An 18,025-nucleotide genomic window follows, 5' to 3' on the forward strand; every position below is an offset into this window, starting at 1 on the left:
AGTTTATATAAGGAGCTGCTGGCACAAATGAACTTTCAATAATCCTTTCATTTATTAAAATGACAACATTTTGTATGAATATATGAGATAGTTTGAGTTTTTCTGTGTATTTATTTTGAGTTTTCTGTGTCTCTGAGTCTCCATGTTGTCCTGTCTACCCCTTGATTGTTTCCCAGGTGTGTCTCGTTCCATCTACCTCTTGTTATTTACCCCACCTGTGTTCTTTGTTTTAGTCTCAGCATCATTTCTGTCCAGCCTGTCGTTCTGTCCACTCGCTTTACCAGTTGCTACCGGCGTTGAACCCTGGCCTCTGCTCAGCCGTGCTGCCTGGGTTTTGTGGACTATTTATGGATTGTGCTTTGGACTGTTTGGACTTTTTTCATCATTAAAATATATTTTCTCTTTTCAACCTGGGCCTGCCTCACCACTTCACACCACAACTCTTGACAATATATGTGCATGTCACTGATTTGTTCATTTCAGAGTCGCTCAAATGATCCTTTTTTCCAATAATAACCCATTTTATCCCTAATATGGTTTTATATTCATTTAGAGAAATATAATTTTATTAGTGAAATTTTAGAATTATTTGCATAAAGTAAAATTAATATTTCTTCAAAAGGTGCAAAATGGAACCACAGTATATTATTGCAGAGAAAATGATTGTATAAATATTTTCATAAAATATAAATGTTAAGATCGCTTATTAATGTCACATCAATGATTAAAAAGATAAAAAACTAGTTTTTGTTCAGTCTGAAGGTTTTTATTTGAGGTTTCAAGAGGTTTGGACATGCTAGTTATCTAAAACTAAAAGTAACGTTGGTCTAAGAATATTTAAATGATTTAAAGAAGTTCAGAAAATGAATCTGCACAGCTAAAATAATATCAAACGTCTTGAGATGGAAACAGAAACACCTGAAGAAACGCCGCAGCAACAAACATGTCATTTTATGAACTCCTGAAGGTGTTTGGTGTTTTTCTGACCAGGCAGAATATTTATGCAGTCATTAAAGTTTCTGTTTTTGTTCAGATGAAGTCTCCGTGTTGTGCTGACTAAATATTTCAGTGGTTTGGAATAAATTACAGATTACACGGCTCATTTAAAGCTTTTATGTGCAGCTCCTGAGTTTTGTTTCTGCAACAAATCTCATAACTGTTAAATATTTAGCAGAAGATTTTTTTACAGTTTGCTGACCTTCATTTATCCCGACTCAGCAGGAACACAGTGATGCTCTTCACAAAGTGGAGATTCTGATCCGAGTTGCAGTCTCATGAATTACTTACATATTTTCTCCTCATTTGTTTCTAAAGAGTGCAGACTTTGTTCTCTTTTGTCCTTTTCTTTCTTAATTTAATGAAGTAATTGCAGTGATTTTGAATCCGCCAGTAGAACCGGGTCAGAACATGACACCATTCCTCCTCGGACCAAAAGCAGCAGCAGGAAAGTTCATCCTAATTTACAAGGATCTGGTGTTCAGAGATTCTTATGACCCACTAAACAATATGAACTGTGGATAAAAAGGTAAAAAAGGACAGAAAATTTGTTTCCTCTTATTTATACCTTAAATAAGAAATGCAACATAAGAAAAGCAGGAACAAATCGTCAGAGCAGAAACGGAAATAAAAACTAAAAACACCAGTTTCTGAGAAAAAACTGTTCTTTGTTTCTTATACTGGTTGAAGCTTCTGAGGTTTTACAAATTTATGTTTGAATTGTTTACAGAATAAATCTGAGCTGTGGGAGAAACTCAGCTGATTAACACACCGGAGTTTATTGGTCATTCACACGGTTTAGTTGTTGGTTTCAGCCAATGAGATGCAAGTTTGAAAGAAACACGTCTGCTTAACATTACCAACACGACAGCGACGGGCCGTTGGAACAGAAACCCAGACCAGGTGACCAGGCGGTGAGCAGGTGGAGAGGAGGCGGTAACCAGGTGGAGAGGAGGCGGTGACCAGGCGGTGACCAGGCGGTGACCAGGCGGTAACCAGTCATGAGTTTGGTGCGCCACATTGGGACATCTGCATTAAGGAAGCTTAACTTTTAGGAGATGCTAATGCTAATGCTAATGCTCCTTGGTCCGTGTCGTCAAAATGAGAAGTTTTCCTTTTGACTTGCTGTGTTTTTCTGCCGGTGTTGGAGTGTGTGTGTACATGTTGTGCGCGCTGCAGGAACACACACTCTGATGACACTTGTTGTTGGTGCCAGAGATGATTAGCTTCTCTGCTCCATGCTTCAGTCAGCTGCTAGCTGGAGTTCTGCTCTGGCAGAGATAGATGGACGTAAAGAGGCGGTCTGAGTGTTGGTGCATGCATGCGTGTGCTCATTGGAAATGAAGTGTGTGATTTTCTTATGTGAAAGGAGAACGCAGCAGTATGGAAAGAGATGGATGTGATAAATGTGGGTGGGTCGAGCTGACCTTGTGGCGGTGAACGCACTCCCCATTCTGACAGTCGCCGCGTCGCAACGTGAGCTCAGGCTGGAAGCAAACAAGGTGTAAAATCTCGCTAAAAAACAAACTCAACGGGAAAATCCTTCAGAAATTCATTCAAAAAGAAGTTCAGCCATTAAAGCAGGAAGTAGAGACTTCACCTCTCCCTGGGTGTGTGCTGCGGAGCCTCATGTGGGAGTTTTGTGATTGGAAATGGTTCACACTGAAGTCCGACTGGTCATATTTAATTAGTATCCGCAACAATAACGCTGAAAAAAATCGGATTTCAGACAAAAAATACAAATCTGAAGCTAAAATCCGGTGAAACTGTCCCAAAACACTAGCATCGTACTAAACAAACCAGCCCTTCATGTTTTCTGAATTAGAAATGGAAATGACTTTATGGTTGGAACAGAAATGGTGCAGAACCAGGAATAAAAGTTTTTACTTGTCATCTGGGTTGGAGCGTAAAAACAGACGCTCAGGCTGAGCTTGGCTCCAGGAAGTGTCCCCACATGACTAATCAATATTTAACTGCCTCACTTCCTGTCAGTTTACAGCAGGTTTCATCATCAGCTCTCCAGCTGGATAATCAGATCCACTCTGAGCGTCATCCTGCTCACTCATCGGCGTTTCTTCATCATTTAAGCGTTTTCTTTCTCCAGCGTAGCGTTGTGGTTTTTAAAGGTGAAGAAGACATTCGTCTCCTGGACACTGATGCTGTTTGTGTCACATAATGAAAGTGGATGATGGACTGCAGAGCTTAAGGACAGTTTCACTGCCGATGGAGCGACGCTGAGGAAGCAGGCATTACCCACAATCCCTGCAGGTTGAGATTAATCAGCTGATCTCAGAGGACCGCCGGGCGGCGACTCGCCATCTGACGGCGCTCTCTCTCCCTCCTCTGGTTCTGACAGGATAATAAGCTGGGAAGCTGCTGGGATTACTGGGAGGGTACCAGGAGGCCACAGGAGTCCATTTCTGCATCATGGCTGCCGCTACCAGCTAAATGTCCCAGAATGCACCAGGCTGCCTGAGACGCACCAACATTCACATCACATCAAATATGAAAACGTTTTCCTCACGTTAAAATGGTGAGAATGACCAAACTGATGGGAAACGATTGATGATTAAACCCAAACGCTGTAAATCTCCTCATGATTATGTTTGAGTGTTTTTACTTACTTTTGAGTTTTATTTATTATTTTTTATCAGATTGATCTGGTTTCTATTTTACTTTAGTTCAGTTTCTTGTTATTCTTTAATGTTTGATTCATTTTCCTACTTCCTGTTGTGTGCTCTCGCTCGCCCCCTGTGCCATTCCCTCTCTCTCCTGTCACCGGGTCGGCCCGGCCTGTTGCAGCGTTCGCCCAGTTTTTATTCCTCTCTCTCCTTCCTGGTTCCTCCTGTTGAACCTCATTAGTTCCCCGTTTCATCCCGCTGAATTTTCCTTCTGGATTCCTGTTTTTGTTCGACTCTGGCTCCCTGTCGGTGTTTAAACGTTTTGTTTTAAACGTTTTGTTTTAAACATCCTTCATGTAAAAACTTCTCTGCTTTTGGGTTAAAACAACACCATGACCCGTTCTACAGACTTTAATACCCATTAGAGTCAGAAACTGTTCATACTTCAGGATTATGTGCAAAAGTCTTCAACCAGTTCCCACATATTTTCCTGCTGATCCGTTTGTCCGTCTGTTTCAAGAGTCACAGATCTAAACTTAAGACGACCTTTGACCTGCTTGCACACAAGCGAACCTCCTTACATATGGATGACATTTTAAAGTACCTATTATCCTAAATTTACTTTATGCATGTTTCTGTGCTTCCATTTGGGTCTCTACTGATTCCAGAAACAAAGTCATGACAGAAAACCCTGCAGTCGTTTCCTGGCAGTAATTTGTGTTTTTTGGTGTCTGGAAAACGAGCGGTTTCACAAACCTGGAAGTGTTTTATTGTCTCGCCGTTCAGAAACGCTGCTGCATCCAGGAGGCTCCACTTCTCTGCTCCAAACACCCACCCTTATTAAATTGTGCTTCTGTTTGCAGCCATTTTTACAGTGTAAACATTGATTTGGGGGCGTGGCCAGCAGCAGCTTATTTGCATAAAAGTGACAGTTCATGGTGACAACAGGAGAAACTCAGCAGAGAAACTGGATCAACACAAAATGTAATGAAGATGTTTGATCCTGATTAGTTTAACAGGAAGTGAAACAGGTTCCATTTAATCTATAAACCACCTTTAACAAATAAATCTACCAATAATCCATAGATTGAGTTTACAGGAACGGTGAATGCTGCCGCTGTCTGACTGACAGAAAAGACTTTATTACTGGAATGAGGAACAAAAACCTCATCATAAGAGCAGAAGTCTAATTATTTATTCAGGTTTCTGAAAGTGTGCCAGAGGCTTTCAGCCTGAAAGGTCCAGAAGAGTCTGAGCTCTTTGTTTTATTCGCTGAACATGTGACAGGAAGAGAAGTTCAGGACTTTGTGAACAAAGGCTCTCAGAGAAGCTGCATGACAGCCAGAAAGACAAAAAGATCCAGAGAGAGATTCACTTGAGGCGATTTAAACGGAGCGGCGGCGCGGACAGCAGAGTGGCAGGCCTTTCCTCGGCCGTCACATTGTGAGTCCAGTCTCCAAATCTCCTGGGAAGGAGCGGAGAGAGAGAGAGGAACGAGGCAGGACAGGACCTTCCAGCCCATCACATCAAATCCTGACACTAACTGCTCAGCTGAGACTGAATAAAAGAACCAAAAGAAGTCGTTACACGCTGCCACTGACCCAGCGGCTCCATCCGCCGCTTCTGTTCAGAGAGGCTTTCTGAGAAAACCTCCCGTCCGATGGTTTAGGAAAACTGACAGGAACGATGTGGTCAGGCTGGACAACAGAAACAGGATTACATCCAAACTTTCCCCACAGCAGGGTGACCAAGCCCTGGTTCCCGGGACCATCAGCGACCCTGTGAAGGGTTCAGAGGGCCGATTCCTCCGGATCGTCTTTTCAGAACCAACGCCGAGGATTAATCATAAACTTTAACATTTCACATCAACCAAGGAGTCTGAAATCTGCTCCAACTGAAAGTCAAGGAGAAAAGTGGATTCCAAGGCAACAAAATAACAAACAGGAAGAGGAGATTACTTTAAAGATGGCCGCTCCTGAAGGACCAGATCCGGTCATGAACTCTCAGCAAAAAGCAAAACAGAACTAAGATTAAACTGAGGAGGTTTATATCAGGAAGGAAGATTAGTACAGGAAACCTGACCATCAACAGGCTGAAATTAATAAAGAAAGTATTTTTATTTCCATTTTTCTGCAGTAATTCAGAATCTCAGAGACCAGAATCACCTGAAGCTCAGATTGGTCAGGCTGGAGGAGTCGCCTCTTTAGTTCATCCATGTTGTGACTTTCAGTTTCTGCTCAGTAATTCAGTGAAACAGAGAAAACATTTAAACTTCTTGAAGCTTTCAGTCTGCGCTGCGGATCAGTCAGACACGATTCCCATGATGCATCTGGGCAAACCGCCACGTCTGCTCCCAGGAGGGAGGAAGGTGAAGCTCTTTGCTTCGAGTCGACGGCGTCACCGTCTGAGGAGAAACAAACTGCTGCAGGTCAGAGAGACTGAAGAGATTCAATCTGCTGATGGAGGAAAAACAGCTAAAAACAAAATGGAGTCATATTTAACATTTAATAAATGTGAAAAAGACATGTTGATGTCTCCATTTGTGGTTCAGACTGCAGCAGATCAGGAGGACCGTTTACTCACCGACAGATTGAAGCAGAAATAATTAATAATCGATTTGAATCGACTCGTAAGAGTAAAAGATTCTCATCAGATGTTTTCACCTGAACTCAGAAAGTCAGACTGAAGATGATCTGATCTGAACCTTTTAGCGAGGAGGAAAAGATGAAAAATTCATCTGTGATGTTGGGTTCAGATTCTTCCTCTCTGGGTCGGATCGAGGCTCAAACCGAGCTTCATGTTCTGGAGTATTTTACCAGGAAGTGAGGAAGAGGACGGTGGCAGCTGCAGGAGCGCCAGTGAAACAGGAGGAGACGGAGCCTCACACCCTCTCCATCCTTCATGAACAACCGGTTCGTTCTGCTGGGACAGGCCCGGTTCTGATGGAACAGAACCGGTCTCAGCTGTTTGTAGAACCAGTTTGGTTTGTTGGGACAGCAGCTGGTGCAGAAGCCAGGCGTCGGGATGATGACTTCCTCTGCCCTGATCCTCCAGCGCTGGTTTGAAACGAGAAGCGGTTTGCGGCGTTGAGCCTCCAGCGAGGCTGTGAGCGAATCAGATAACAGCGTGAGACTCCAGCTTCCTGTTCTCCGCCGTCTTTATCTTCATTACTCGCTGCAGCTCCTCTGAACATGCACCGCCTGATCCTCCTCTGTGAAAGCCGCCGTGTCTTCTCGGATTAGATCCTGAGGTGTGTGATGTTATCCCGGCTTCCTGCAGGGATAATGTCGCCTCTGTGGGGTTTTGTCAACGATGTTTTCTTCTTCATGGCATTTTACTGACAAAACGGAGCTTCGTTCTCACAGAATTCAGTTTGGAAGCAGAAAAATGAGTCAGAATCAACAGGAAGTCAAGAATTATTCATAATGACGCTAATCTGACTCAGATTTTACTCCGAACAACCAATAATTAGATTATAGACGTTTCCCTCCTGATGATCCGGTTGACCCGGTTCTGTTAGAACCAGAACTCCATCATCTGCTCCACCTCCAGCTGCTGTGGTTCTCTGAGTCAAACCAACCTGTTCCCCTCCTGGTCTGTGGGGGCGCTGCACCAAGAACCACTGAAGGAAACGACACAAAAACCTCTGAAGACACTGAGAGCAACTTCCTTCTTCACCAGATGGAAACAAGATGGAGGCGTCAGATTTTAGCGGTTGGAGGATTTCTCTTTAGTCTTTGGCTAAAGACCAGGAGCCATTTCTGCTGCTAGCGCTAGGCTAACACGTTAGCTTTGGCTGTATTTACCCAGAATGCCCTGCACCGGTCAATGAGAGGTGATCTGCGCTGGCTGCTAGTGGTAAATAATTTTGTTAGCGTGACTGTAAATAGTTTAAATATTTTGCACACAGCGAGACGTCGACTGGTAATCCCACAAGATTATAAAATGATTATTCAGTTATCAAGTAGAAAAATGAAACTCAAGATGTGGAAATCTTTGCTGGAATCGCTCCAAACGTCTGTTTCTGTGTTCAGCCTCAGTGTTTTACGGTTTCCCTCATTACGTCACAAGATGGCGCCGGCGTTTGACTCCGTCACAGACGGAAACAGCAACGCTCTGCATTTACAGTATTCAGTGATAAATATTTATCGTTATTAAAAACTTCAGTGAAAGGCCAGCGGTTCAGAATGAATGGATTATTCGGAGCACAGTGGTGGCAGCATCATGCAGCATCCTGGTGGAGATCAGTGAAGACGTTTCCCAGAAAGCATCTGGATGCGGAGCGTCGTGATGCTCTGACTCATCTCTGATTTTTAATTCTCAGGTTTTCCTGTTTTCCTGCTCAGATCCCAGTCAGACTCACTCCTCCTCCACAGCCAGACATCAGACCAGATAACGTCTGAACAAATCCGAGAAGCTCGCAGGACGCAGCGGGGAGCCACACCACGCTCCCCTCCTGGGGAAGTCCGCCCTGAAACTTTCTGCTGTTCTGTTTTAGTCTCTGAGGACAAACTGTGAAGAAAAGAAAAAAAAACTGCCCTTAAGCCCAGCAAACATGTAAACAACAGGAGGAAACGCTGCTGCGGCGAGTGGGTGTGAATAAACATGAGGGGGAATCTGCTTTCTGTCCAAACGTCACGAAGTGCAGCGAGGAGAGCGAGGGGGCGGTGTGAAGGAAGAGAACATGATTACATGGAGGATAAAGAGAGAGAGTGGGAAGAGGAGTGGATTTGTGACGATCAAAGAAGGAAAAACTGAGAAAAAAGATGAAAAAAGACGGAGAGGAGGAGATCTGGATGGCGGTGAGCGGATCGGGGGGCGGAGGGAAACAGATGATGGGAGGGAGAACAAATCGGCCTCATGTGGCCGTCGGGCTGCAGCGCACGTTAAAACAGAAAAACACAGGAAGTTTCCTGCCTGAAAAGCTGCGTTTCAATAAAAAAAACACAATTTCACAACTTTGGTGTTTCCATTAAATAAGAAATACAATAAAATAACACGTGAATAACTTTGGTCATGATTTAAGTCATTAAAAATCATGAGATATTCATAATTCAGCCATGGTGGCGCTAGCGCTCAGCATCTAGTCGATGGCTGGGCTACATATGTAGCCTTTTGAGGAAACTAGTTTTCCAGGAGAGCTTTGGATTCAACAGAACGTTTTCTGAACAGCCAGCTGCACATCGACTGAACCAACAAAAACAAACCATCGAACCGCCACCACTTCCTGTCGTCGCCTTCAACGTTTCCACCAGTAGTAACATCCAACCAGGAGCGGTGGGGAGGGGATGTGATGTGTTCACTGACCCGGACTGCTTTCATCAGGTCATTAACGTTCAGGCATTGTTTGTCGCGTCTGCCATGTCTCACGTCAACGATGTAGAAATGATCCGATACGGTTTAGATCCACATCTGCAACTGGAATAGATCGGATTGTTTGTGCGTTAAAAGATCGGTTTGGGTCGATTTTTATCATCCTTACACGTAGAAACAGAAACGGCTGCGTTGAAGGAAGACGGTGAGGATGCTAGAGCTGTACAGAGTCAGAGGAGTTCCTGGATCTGACCGTCTGACGATCCAGAGCCGCCATCGCTAGCTCCTGAGAGCCTCGACCACAACCTGATATTATTTACATAACAGTCATGAAGACGTCAAAGCTGAAATTCATCCAACAATATCAGAGAATTCAGTTCAGATTGCAGAGACGTTTCATCACGAGGTCTCCAAGAACTCACATGGAGATGAAACTGGAGCTGAAGATCACTGAAGGTCAGGAGCTGAAAGCTGGAGGTCAGCTGCTGGTTTCCAGACCCGGAACAGGAAGACGTTCAGTTCAGAGTGGGCGGAGCTTCAGCAGCTGTAAACCTTAATGAATAGAAAACTATATAGTGATCAAATGAGCAACGTTTTCAATTCTAAAACAATTTTTGCTGCTAAATTGTTGAATAAAAACACAGACGAGCTCAACAACAAAGATATTAATTTTAATATTCAGGTTATTCAACCTTCAGATTAGTTTTTATTTAACAAATCCTTTGGAAATGTGCTGACATTAGCGTTAGCGTCTCTGCTGCTGCTATGTGTTTAGCATCGAGATGCTATTTTAGGCTAGCATAGCTTTGCTGCTAGGCAAATCAGCACAACTTGAACACAACTACAGTCTTTTCCACGTCCAATCAGATCATTTGGAAACGAAAATGAACCCTCTGCGACCCAGAGAAGCCGCTTCGTCGCTGCGGTTAGCGGACGTGACTGTGCGCCAGATTTACAGGCGTACCAGAAACGTGAATAAAAAGGTTCCCTCTGGAACTTTTGCATGTAACAAAAGACGTGATTGATTGCGTTAAACTTTTTAACACGTTAAAATTGATGTAATTAATGAATTAAAATGAATGAGTTAAAGTTGCAGCCCCGTTAGGAACGGCGATCTGAACGATGACGGACTCGGATAAAGTCTGACAGCTGATGATGGTTCAGTTGAAAACATGGAGGCACAAACTGTGCTGCGTTTTCGGTGTTTCCACAAATTCCTTTCATTGTTTATGAGGATTTTTATCTGCAGTTTAAAATAATTTTATAAACTTCTCAGAGTTAACAACTTGTTTCCCACTGGAGCTGCATGTTGGATTGATTTTTCCACTGCTGTGGGAGGAGGAAGGAACCAAACACATTAATGAGATGGAAGAAGAAGAAATGCCTTGAATAGCAATAACTGTGCCTCTATGATAATAGACTGGCGTCTTTAAAATTTAATAATAATGCCACCTCTGCGTTCGACAACAAATAATATCTCGTTCTGTGGAACATTTCTGAAATAAAAATACGTTGGAGCGGAGAGGAAAAAACCAGGTGGAGGTGGAACAGGTGTGCAGCCATGGAGGAAAATAAATTGGATGCAGTAAATGGAGCATGAAGAGGAGGATGATTGATCAGCAGGAGCAACAAGGAGCCCACAATATAGAAACATCAATCATACAATATGTGTTAAAGTTAGAATAAACAAGTTAACCACGTGTCCTCCTTAAACTCCGACTGTTGAACTGGACATAAATATAAAACTATGGGACTTTAACGCATTCATTTTCATTCATTAATTACAGATTCTTTTTTTTTTACCCCTCCAGGGCGTCTTTTGTGGGCTCTAGTGTCCCTTACATGACAGTAGGCTGACAGGAAAGGGGGAAAGACATGCGGCAAATATCGTCGGGTCCGGGAGTCGAACCCGCAACGGACTCAAGGCCTCCAAACATGGGTCCCGCTATCCCCTACGCCACTACGGCACGCCCTAGTTACATAATTTTAACACGGTTACATTTTTTTATTATGTTAAAAACGTTAACACAATTAATCATCTTTTTATATATATTCAAAAGTTCCTGCTGGAACCTTGGTATTTGTGTGTTTCTGCTACGCTCCTAAATGTGACGCACAGCTACATCCGCTAACAGCGGCAGCTTCTTTCTACACACTGCAGGTTCATTTCTGCTCCAAACGATCTGATTGGACGCTGGAAAAGACTATTGTTGTGTTCAAATTGTGCTAGAAGGAGTTAGCCTATCAGCCAACATGTTGCTAATGCTAGTGTTGCTAATGCTAACGTCAGCGTCCACATTTCTAAAGAAGCTGCATGAATGATCAGGGCTTGCTGAAGTTTTTAAGAACAGATTTAAAAATTAATATTTGTTGTATTTATTCAATAGTTCAGCAGCAAAAATGGGATTTAAATTAAACATGTGGCTTATTTTGTCAATATATAGTTTTCAATTAAAATGTAATTACTTACAGAGTCTGAAATGACCTTCATTACAGAACTTTAATTTAGTCCCACCTCTAAGATATATTAATTTGTCTGCTGCTCAGACCAGAAAATCAGAAACTAAAACTCTGAAATGTTGCCGGGTTTTTGGTTCCGAACCATTTAAAGTCGTCAGCATCATGACTTCAAAACTTTAACATGTTGCAGGTTTCACTTCTTAATCAAATCTGACTCGGTTTCTTGGTGATGAATGAATCCGTGTTTTAATGAACGTCTGGATGTCATGATGAAGATTTATCTGCCCGCCTCATAAAAGCTTCTTGTTGTTTGAACTCCGCAGCTGTTACTGGTTTTCTTCTTGGTGCCTAAAGTCGCCTCCTGGCCTCTGAGCAGCTTCCCTGGTCACTGATGAAGTGCCTTGCTCAAGGGTTCGATCCCAGCTGGTGAGGTCATTAATCAGACCTTCAGTCTGTCAGCGTTTCCCCGTCGCTTCGGACCAGAACGTCTCAGCTTCCTGGACCAAGTTTACTGGGTTTACTGCAAATCTTCACATCCTGTTTTAATGTTTGTGTCTCGCTTTGATGTTTCCATTTAGTTTCATCTCGTTTTGTTGTTTCGTCTCGTTTTGTTGTTTCGTCTCGTTTCGTTTTGTCTCGTTTTGTTGTTTCGTCTCGTTTTGTTGTTTTGTCTCGTTTTGTTTTGTCTCGTTTTGTTGTTTCGTCTCGTTTTGTTGTTTTGTCTCGTTTTGTTTTGTCTCGTTTTGTTGTTTCGTCTCGTTTTGTTGTTTCGTCTCGTTTTGTTGTTTTGTCTCGTTTTGTTGTTTTGTCTCGTTTTGTTGTTTTGTTTCGTTTTGTTGTTTTGTCTCGTTTTGTTGTTTTGTCTCGTTTTGTTTTGTCTCGTTTTGTTTTGTCTCGTTTTGTTGTTTTGTCTCGTTTTGTTGTTTTGTCTCGTTTTGTTTTGTCTCGTTTTGTTTCGTCTCGTTTTGTTGTTTTGTCTCGTTTTGTTTTGTCTCGTTTTGTTGTTTCGTCTCGTTTTGTTTTGTCTCGTTTTGTTGTTTTGTCTCGTTTTGTTGTTTTGTCTCGTTTTGTTGTTTTGTCTCGTTTTGTTTTGTCTCGTTTTGTTGTTTTGTCTCGTTTTGTTTTGTCTCGTGTTGTTTTGTCTCGTTTTGTTGTTTTGTCTCGTTTTGTTGTTTTGTCTCGTTTTGTTTTGTCTCGTTTTGTTTCGTCTCGTTTTGTTGTTTTGTCTCGTTTTGTTTTGTCTCGTTTTGTTGTTTCGTCTCGTTTTGTTTTGTCTCGTTTTGTTGTTTTGTCTCGTTTTGTTGTTTCGTTTCGTTTTGTTGTTTTGTCTCGTTTTGTCATTTCGTCTCGTCTCTTTTCGTCTCTCTGAGTGTTTCTGTCTGCGGCGTTTGGGCCGGCTGCTGGCAGCAGCCCAGCGCTCTGACTGAAAGGTTTTCACACAAACAGATGGCGGTGGCGCATTGTGAGGGTCTCTGGCAGCTGCACTGGGAGAAGCTGTGCCAGGAAGCAGCCGGTGTGAAGAATCGGACCGAGATCAGAACCAGCTGTGATTGGGAAAATGTTTCTTTGTAACTATTAGAACTGATTGGCTGTTTAAGTGGAGCTGAGTTTTGATCAGTTTCTGTTTCCTCTCATGAACCAGATTTCTGTCTGCAGAACGAATAAAAACAGAAAATATTCTACACACCGACACCTGGAGGTCTGTCCATCAGGGTCAAAGGTCAGGACTCACCTCAATGCAGGCAGAGTGCAGGACGCATCGGTGCCGCTTTGGGTTCAGACGTGTAATTTAAAGTTACTAAATCAGAATAATTTAGTGAATAAATCTCTAAATGGTTTTCAATTTAAAATCAAAAATTTTTTATTAATCCCAACAGGAAATTAAATATTGTAACTCATTTTAATTCAAATTCTTCAGAGTTACTGCAGATGCTGAGGGCTCTCTTCAGGACAGATCTCCTGCAGCAGTCTGTGTTGCAGCGCCGTTGTAGATGCCTCTGACTGAAGACAGTTTTTCTTCTTCGGTCTGATGAAGAGGATTATCAGGCTGGTCCATCATTTTCTTGATTTTGTGTAAAATCACATGGAAAGAAGTGAAAACTGTTTTACTTCCTGTAGCATCAGACTGAAAATTAGATTTGGATTCAGACTCAAAACCAATCTCTAGTTTTCTTTCTGCAACATTTTAATTTTTTTTTATATTAAGCGTTAATAAAGCCGTAATAACTCTTCAGCTTGATGGCGTGATGCTGGATTATTAACATTATTATTGTTCCTCTGTTTTACGGAGCTGCAGGTCGGATTCCCGCTGCAGACGGAGGAAACAGAAACCGAAGGATTTCCTGCTGATTCTCTCAGATAAACGAAACTTTTTCATATTTCTCATCGAACAGAAATGAGTTTCAGAGAAATCTGATCTGATGAATATCAGCCAGTGGAAGGAAATGTTTCTGTTCCTGAACAAAGATTTAGATTGAAACTGGAGACGAGTTTTTCTGCAGAACACGAGATCATTTCGACCACAGAATGAAATCTGTTTGAGTTTAACCTTTAAACCTTTAATGTTTAAAACGTTCAAACTAAATTCTGTTGGTTTTATGTTGATCTGATGGAACCAGAAGTTTAAACTGTTCTGAGCTTCTCCACATGCTGCTGATTATTTCACTAAATATTACAGAAATATTCCTAAAAGCTCAAATATTAACGTGGATCAATTGTTATTATCAGTTATGACGTCCAGAATGTGTCGGTAAAAACTTCCTCGGTTTGTTCTCACGGCTCTGAATCACAAAGTTTATTATTAGATTAATTTTACCAGAAATATTAGAATGAATAAAACATATTTCTAAATATGTTTTAGTTCAGCCTGTTACTCTGGGTCTCTGCTGGAAACTTTTTATTATTGTAAGTAGAATTTAATTTTCCACTTTTTAAAAAAATATATTTTATTGTTTTTCTTGGATAAATCAAATGTAATCTCAGAGTTTATAACATATGATAAAGATTTAGGACTATGAAAAAAAATGAAAAAATAAATTAAGATAATCAACTTGTCATAGAGAATAATATTGTGGCTTTATTGTCATAATGATTTTTATTTTCCCTGAGGCTCTGAAATGCTCCCGCCTGTTTTTGGGACTTTGCTCCTCAGGTGACCTCGCCGCCGCCTGGCTGCTCGCTCTGTTGCCTAGCAACCCCCTGATTGCCCATTAAGCGTCACATCCAGTCTGAATTAAGAACATCTCATTAAAATTAAAAGCGCACAATAGGCTTATTTGTCCCATTGATGTGGAGGAAATCGGTTCAGAGGATTCTGGGAATGCAGAACAAAAAACCTCTTCATGCTGCTTTTATGAAGAGTTTTCATCCCAAAGTTCCCATTACAGCCAACTGGGAGTTCTGGTTTTTAAGTAACGATTTCCTCCAAACAGTTTAACACAGAGAGCCGCTGATGTTCAGGCGAATCCCGGTCCGGAGGAACGCAGAGTCAGCAGATAGTCCGATGTTTTTCTTGGGCCAGAGTTTATGCTGCTGCAGCATCAAACTGCTGAACGCGCCTCATTCTACCGGGCCGGGCCGGGCCGGGCCGGGCCGGGCCGGGTCCCACTGGGACCAGCAGCGCCAGGAAGGCAGTCAGAGCGGAGACTGACCGAACCTGGAGCAGAAACTCGTAAAGTTACTAAAACAATCACATTCAAACTCAGACAAAAAGAAAATGTTCATCAGAGTCGCAGCTCCTGGTCTTTATCAATGCCTCCGTCTCCATGGAAACAGGAGTTTGGTCAGTTGGATCAAAGAGGATGGAGGCTGATGGCTCTACACACACACATACACACACACCCCGACACACACACGATGTTTCCTCTGACGGTGAGAATCGTCTCTAAAGATCTCGGTTCTAAATCAGCAGCTCTCAAGTTTCCATAGAACAGAATAAAGGTTTTAGATTTCTGACCTTTAAACAGGAAGTTATTTAATTTGATCATTTTAGCGTTTGATTAATAATCAGCAGCAGGTTCTGCGTGGCGGCTTCTGCTTCATAACTTTCAAATCTTTTTTATTTTAGTTTCAAAATCAGTTTTGACCAGATTTAATTTATCTCCATATAAATTGATGTTAATTATTACATTTGGCCTTTTATGCCATTACTGGAAGCTTAAGAACAAAATAAATAAAACATTTTTTTTGTTCTTTTTTATTAGAATACTTTAAAAATGTTCAGATGTTCTGGTTGTTTTATTTAAATGTAAAAACTCTGATCCAGTTTTCATTTCAGTTAAATCTCAGCTTTAATCAAGTGCGAAATATTATTTATGTTTCTTCTCTGCAGGTTTGATGATTTAGTTTCTGACTCATCTGGAGGAAAAAACTTCAGCTACGAAGGAAAAAGATGTTTTATTGAAAACGTTTCTGTTTTCAGACGGATTGTGTGCAGGACGCCCGCCGTCGATCATGAACTCTTAACCAAACGCTGACAGACGCTGAGGCGCGTCGGCCGTCAGAGAAACCGCCTGAAACCGATTCATGAAGCATTCGGTCGCTGCAGCTGCAGCATCCGCCATGATGCTGCAGCTGCAGAAAACATGTTGTCAAGAGTGAAATTCAGATGGAAAACACGGAGCAGCGTCTGACCTGCATAAGTACTCACACTCCATCTGATCTCAATTTAGCCAAACACGAGCGGCGGATGTTTCCGCTGTTTGTCTCTCCACTCAGCTGTGGAGCGGAAATGCCGGGTTTGTGCTGCTCTCTGACCCCCATTACTCTGAAAACCTGGAGACGACCTGGAACGTGTCTGACTGAAGGGAGCGGAAGGAGCGTTCACTGTTTAAAAAGGAAAAATGTTTTCCTCTCGCTCTGCTTTAAAAGCTCTGAGCTGCATGGAGACAGCAAGGAAAAAACATAAATAAACATAGAAAACAAACATAGAGCTTCAGTTGAAGTGACCAAAAGCACATTTTCTACAATAAATTCTGCAAACAGAGCAGCACATTAGCCCGACCCGGTCTGCGTTGTTCCACTGCAGTTTGCAAAATTACACAGTAAAAATTAACAGCAATAATTTGATTTATTTGGATTAATGCAACGCCATGAGATTATTGTTCATTCAAGGTTTCTTTCACGTTTCCGAACGTCATCCGATTCAGAAATACGTACAACTCTGAACTTTAATATTTTAGGAAAATAAAACAATAAAATCTTTTTTTCAACATGTTTGTCAAAGCGAACAAAAGAAAACATGAATCAGGATTTAAAGCATAAAGTCAGAAACAGGATCTGACAAGGCGCCGTGGGGAGAGTGATTACCGGTCGGCTACAAAATGGCCGACTACGTCAGACCTAAACCTGTCAACAAACCTGAACTCATGTTGACGGCAGAAAAGTTTCATTTCCTTCAACTAGTTTGACTAAAAATTTTAATTGAGTTCATTTCAGGATCTTTAATTAATCAATAACTATATAATCAATAAATTGAGAAACATTTTTTTGCTGCTAAATTATTGAATAAACGAACTCAACAACAAACATGTTTATTGTTTTAATCTGATATTCAGGTTATTTAAACAGCTGATTCTTTTTTCTTTGAGCAAATCCTTTAGAAATGTGGATGCTAACATTAGCGCTAGCTGCTACATGTTAGCATCACGATGCTATTTTAGGCTAGCATAGCTTCACTGATAAGCTAACTGCTTTTAGCACAACTTGAACACATCATTGGTCTTTTTAGAAACAGAATTAACTCGACAGAAGCCATCATCATCACAGCTGTTAGCGGCTGTAGCTGTGCGTCAGATTTACGGTCGTACCAGAAACTGGTGAGTACAAAGGTTCCAGCTGGAACCATTATATGTTAAAAAATATTTACTGATGAGAAAAGGTTCTGCTGTCTTTAGGATTTATGCGTAGCTTAGCAAATGTTTCACAAACTGTTTTTATTTAAACATTGTTGGTTCTGATGTAAATATAATAAATATATTATTCATCCAGTGAAACTCCGCGGTTGTGCTGATGAGTTTTCTATGTTGAGGTTTCGTTCAGTTGTTGCTGCTTGGCAGCTTTTGCAGTTCTGACTGTTCTCCATTTTTCATTCATTAATCCTCCACTTCAAAACGTATGGATGATTAAACATAAGCTACATCCAATTAAAATTAAACTCCCGTAATAAAATCCACAAGCTCTGTTGTCAGAGTTTCACATTTAAGCAGCCGACATAAACAGTAATTATCCTTTCATTTGCATCATCCGGCAGCCTGGATGCTGACGGCAGCAGAACCGACGCCAGAGCAGAGACACGGTGAAGACGAGCGGCGGCGAAACCACGGAGGATGAAGATGTCATCCAGGAGGCCGAGGTCAGAGGGTCACCGATACAGATTAGGCCGAACCGAACCTCACAGCGTGAAGCAGCAGCTAATACCTGTAATACTTACATGTTCAGAATGTTTATTCATTATTTTAACCGATTTTCAGAAAGATGAAGATGTGAAACTAAAGAAAAATCTGCATCTTCTAAGGAAGTTAAAGTTTAACGTATTGATGTTTGAACTTTCTGTAACATGAGACAAAATCACCAAGTTAACAAGAGAGGAAAAAAATCTTTACCTGCTCAGCAACAAACCAAACCTGTTTGTTGTT

This window comes from Xiphophorus hellerii, chromosome 20 (genome assembly GCF_003331165.1).
Source record: "Xiphophorus hellerii strain 12219 chromosome 20, Xiphophorus_hellerii-4.1, whole genome shotgun sequence".
NCBI classification, from domain to species: Eukaryota; Metazoa; Chordata; class Actinopteri; order Cyprinodontiformes; family Poeciliidae; genus Xiphophorus; species Xiphophorus hellerii.